This window comes from Sardina pilchardus, chromosome 16 (assembly GCF_963854185.1).
Source record: "Sardina pilchardus chromosome 16, fSarPil1.1, whole genome shotgun sequence".
Lineage (NCBI taxonomy): Eukaryota > Metazoa > Chordata > Actinopteri > Clupeiformes > Clupeidae > Sardina > Sardina pilchardus.
The window spans coordinates 29,912,665-29,917,664 of record NC_085009.1 but is presented as its reverse complement, the minus strand read 5'-3'; the positions used below and the strand labels follow the sequence as shown (position 1 = coordinate 29,917,664).

Below are 5,000 nucleotides of genomic sequence, written 5' to 3'. Positions count from 1 at the left end.
ATTTGAATGTGTGTTTATTCATGTTATATCAGTCAAAGGAGGGTTACATATGAACTTTCTTGTTTTTGATTAATATGTATGTACACTTGTGCTGTATATATATGCCCCGTTATGCTGCATGTATGTACAGGTATGTATGATGTACAGGTGGACTGTGATGGACTTTTATATCACACACACACACACACACACACACACACACACACACACTCACACAGCTGCCTAACATGTTCACAGTCAGCGCAGCGGTTCCTTGTGAGATGGCGGCGTGTCCGGTGTGTGTGTGTGTGTGGGGGGGGGGGGGGGGGGGGGGAGCATGTGTATTTGGTGACACAGATGTAAATGATGTGGGAAGCAGCTGGGGCAATGTGGTTGAATGTATTAAATATGTCTAAGATGAGCCTAAGAGGTCTTCTGTTGCTAAACCGGTCAGATGTGTGTGTGTGGTACACATACTTGTGTGACCTGAGATCAGATTTGTGTGTGTGTGTGTGTGGTACACACATTTGTGTGACCTGATATGTCCTCAAGGACTGCAATCCTGAAGAACTGCATCTTACATGGTCTGCAGTGCTTTCACCGTTTGTGTGTGTGTGTGTGTGTGTGTTACTTGAGAGTGAACACTATAGGAAGTACACACATACACACACACCAACATACCACCCCCCTTCAGAATAAGCATTTCATTTTCTGAACACATTCACTCTCAAAGCTTAGGTTCTGTGCTCGTTCCTTTAGTTATCAATAGACTTGGACACTCTCACACTCGACTGCCCCAAACAAAGAAGTGCTATCAGAAAGTGGGGGACGGAAAATTCCACCTGGCCGCTCCATAAAGAGTGTGTGTCCTGGCCGCCCCATAAAGAGTGTGTGTGTGTGTCCTGGCCGCCCCATAAAGAGTGTGTGTATCCGACCACTGGTTCATACCACTCACATCTCTGGGAATGCTGGTACGGGCTGATCAAATGTAACGGTGTACAAATACATCTTCACAACATGCCCTAAGGAGTCGTTAGGATCAATGCTTCAATAAGTCAATGTCAGTCACAACCTTTTTGCCCTTTTTTGAGCTGTACAGCTAAAAATAGACCCCCCCCCCCACCACAAATACACACACACACACACACACACACACACACAGAGCATGTTTACATGCACACTTAAAAAAAAACAATTGCTTACAATGAGCACGGACTCTTCACTGGTCCTTCTGATGAGAGTTTACCTCACAGACTCCAAATCCACACTGCAGTTCCTGCTGAGGCCTACAGGTGGCAGTGTGTGCTCCTCTATAGCTCATTCATGTGCCTGTGGTGACTTGGGTCAACCTGCACCAGTATAAAATCATGAGTGGACCTAGACGATGGTTTTGTGTGTTCATTTATCTCCTGAATAGAATTGTGTGGTGTAGACTTTAGGTAGACATATATTCATATTTGCTGAGGACATTCATTAGTGGGATAATATTAGATGTGTGGTCATCAGAATTGAGGATAGGCCTACTGTGTGTGTGTGTGTGTGTGTGTGTGTGTTTGTGTGTCAGCGTGGAGACTAAATGCATTTGCAGAGGAGAGATAGCAATGTCCCAACAAAGACGACTTACTGAACTCGAATGGACATGAATTTGGGCTGACGTAATGTGAATATCTCCGTGTTTAAAGTAAGTCTTGGTGAGTTTCCCCTGATGGTCTACTCCACGTTGTCTCGTGTGGGTCTCCCGTGGGTCTAATGTGACTAACTGGGGGAGCTCGAGCCCTCGAGGGCGAGGCAGTTCTATTTTGCGGCAGTTGAGAACATGCGCGCGTGGTCACCGATGATTTAGTAGGCTACTTTAACGTCGCAGCCATTCAATCTATGAGAACGAGGGTGACGGTAGCCTACCTTACTCAATTCTTCAAAATGTAGAATATCTGTTAAAAACGGCAGCCAATACTAGCACACTGGGACTCAAACAGTTCCCTAGGGCTTGTGGCTTTACGTTCGCTATCAGTATCAGGTGGTTCAAGGTAACCAGCAGTAGCTACAGTGCGTCATTGTTTTGCATGAAACCCACACAGCCGCGCTCAGCCACACTATTTCCTTTAACACACCGTCAGACAGTTAAAGTGTTGCACACGCAGAAAGCCGCCAAGTTCAACCAAACACACCGGTTCATTTTTTCTCTGCTCTCTGTGGCCGGTTGCCGTCGGTTGGAGTCGCTGTCAGTGTGAGCAGATGTACCTCATCAACTCGGGGCGCGGGAACAGCTGCAGCGGATTGTGTCTCTCTGTTTTTTTCCTCCTCTCCTCGAAGCTATGCAGCGACGCTACGCGGAGGTGCCTCCTATAGGCGGGACTGGGAGGTTGTGTGCTGAGCGGTTCGCTAGCTGTCTAGTCTACCCGTAGTGTGTGTCACTGCGGCGGTTCTGGCAAACCGACTCTTGACTTCAGCGACTGGTGGTCCAGTTTTGAGTTGTAATTAACTCTTTCTGGAAGTGACACTCTCGGTGCGCCGTCAGCTTTGTATTCATTTTGCGTTCCACCCTCACACCCACCGCATGAGTGTGTGGATTTCAGATCGAGCTGTTCTGTTCTGCTGTCTCGCGCTGTGATGGATGCGGGTGCATGCCACTTGTGGCGCGCGCGCGTGTGTGTGTTAATGTGAGGCTTTTAGGTTCTAACGCACAGGACCGCAGCAGCAAGGGGCCAGACACCTCTCGGACAACACTTCAATCTCCACTCCGAGCCCTCGTCCACAGCGGACCGCCACCGGTGCAAGGAGCCGAAGAGCCCCGAGCGTCCCAAAGTTTGAAGGTAAGACTGTCAGCCTGTAACGCTCGAATGTTGTGACAGCAGAGTGTACCAGCAGAGTAGAGCGTTGCGTTCTAGCCCACTTCTCCCGCAAGATGCATGTCAGCTAGCTGGAAGCGAAACGAATGTTATCATGCTGATTTGCATTGCTGTGTGGCATGTATTGTAACGAGTTCTAACTGAATGTAAACGACATGCAGACACTGTACATGTGCAGAACTGTCATTTTTCCATTTACGACTCTGTGAAATTGTGAACCGCAAGTGTTACAGCGACAGAGCTCAGTGTGTGTGTGTGTGTGTGTGTGTGTGTGTGTGTGTGTGTGTGTGTGTGTGTGTGTGTGTGTGTGTGTGTGTGTGTGTGTGTGTGTGTGTGTGTGTGTGTGTGTGTGTGTGTGGTTAAGGTATAGCTGTCGATTTTAACGGCAGCTCATAGTTTGATATGAATATAGCCTACAGCCTTGTGTGCAACTATTCCAAGTCAGTTCGAGCTCGCAGTCCTGTTGTGCGAATTATGTAACGGAAGCATCTGTTGTAAATTACACCAGACAGTTGTGTTACTTCATAACTAGTCTTCACACTATTAAGATTATAATGACCGACTGCTGCCATGAACGTGTTCATGTCCATGGACAATTGTCAGTTTTGTCATTGTGATTTCTTCGAGCGCCGTGGCATGACCATCCTGGCGTTTGAAACGTGTTGCATTATAACTTGTTAATCCGAATGTCTCTGTTGTAGGCCTAGGCTACTGCATTTGTTTCTGTAAACTGCTCTTAAATAACGTTTCTTTTATTCACCGAGTGACTGAGCAGCTCTCAGTCTGTAAATTGATGTATAATTCATATTTATATCCAGAGATATGGATCAGCGGGAGGGTTCTGTTACAATCCACCGGACGGGGCCGGTGGTGCACGAGACTCCGTCTCCGTCTCCGTCTCCACAGAGGGTCGCTAAACTGACTGCAGGTCCCCCGGTGGCTCGTTTTTGAGTTCGGATCGATCAGCCCCATTTCATTATGCCGCGCGCGCGCCTTTGGCTGCTCCCAACGGCCACACAGCATCGGCTCCCTTCCCGCTCTTCCTCAGCTCGAGGGCATAAACACCGGATTAGGCAGCCTACAGCGGCAGGCACCGTCTCTCTGCGGATTTCTGTCTCTAAAAAGAAGCAACGAGTCTCGCCGACATGAGCCAGCGGCGAAGTCTCTGCATGTTGGGCTCCAGGGAGATAGTTGTTGTTGTGACCCTCCCGCTCTCCCGTCTGAGCGGATGATCCCTGGCCTTCGCCCCTGTCTCAGATCAGGCAGATTTCGAGACCGGGATGAGACGTGGACAAGTGTGTTCTGCCACTGGTTATGACTTTGGTGCGTAATCCCAGAGCTTAGTGGCTTTGAACTTCAAATGCCTCCGATTTGAAGATTGTGTAGTCTACTGTGTTGACCTGTTTTGGGAGCCAGGCCTAGGATGTAGGGCCCGCACTGTATGTTTCTCTTACCCTGAGACTGACTCGACTGGTATGTTTTCTCTCCTTCTCTCACGACCATAAATAAATAAAATAAAATAAAGCCTGCACAGCTGCCCTGAGGGACCCTTAATGTGGAGCACAGTATGAAACATCCAGTCCTCACCTCACTACACAATGCCCTGCGTTTCCCCCCATTCTTTGCAAACGCATTTGAAGGCAACGACACCTTCCTGAAGGGGCTGACTAAACAAAGCGCTGGTGCTCACTCGGTCTGTGCTGGCCTGCCCGGCCGCGTTCGCTCCCGTCGATTGTGCCGAGTTGAGAAGGTGCAAGAGTCAACAGGAAGGAATGTTGACGCTGCGCTCTGGACAGTCGATTGGCCTCCAGTGCTCGCTCGCTCGCTCACAACGCGATTTTAATTGGCTGTGCTGTGAGAGAGGCGCTGTAGAGATCAGAGGATGGAGTCGAACCGACAGCGATCGCAACACACCGAACAAGGGATCAGAGAGGGAGGGAGAGATGGAGAGACTGAGGGAGAGATGGAGAGAGATAGAGGGAGAGATGGAGAGAGAGAGAGAGAGACTGAGGTAAGGAGAAAGAGACAAAGGGAATGAGAAGAGAGGGAGAGAGCGTAATTATGACACAGCACCATTCCTCAGTGGTTACTTAACACTCTCATGACATGTGTAGACATACACACACACACACACACACACACACTCTGAGTCACACTTGCTGAGAAAGTCCA

General features: G+C 48.9%; 2 protein-coding genes across 2 annotated transcripts in view; both read left to right on the top strand.

Moving 5' to 3' along the window:
* Positions 1-270, top strand: part of nectin4a (nectin cell adhesion molecule 4a) — a 40,655-nt gene extending 40,385 nt beyond the window's left edge. Inside the window, exon 11 of the mRNA XM_062516544.1 lies at positions 1-270. This exon is cut by the window's left edge and continues 3,245 nt beyond it. The gene's annotated coding sequence lies outside the window, so the exon portion shown is untranslated.
* Positions 271-2,103: 1,833 nt separating this feature from the next.
* Positions 2,104-5,000, top strand: part of LOC134059980 (RAS guanyl-releasing protein 2-like) — an 87,324-nt gene continuing 84,427 nt past the window's right edge. The window contains exon 1 of the mRNA XM_062516547.1: positions 2,104-2,792. The gene's annotated coding sequence lies outside the window, so the exon portion shown is untranslated. The remainder of the gene's footprint in view (positions 2,793-5,000) is intronic.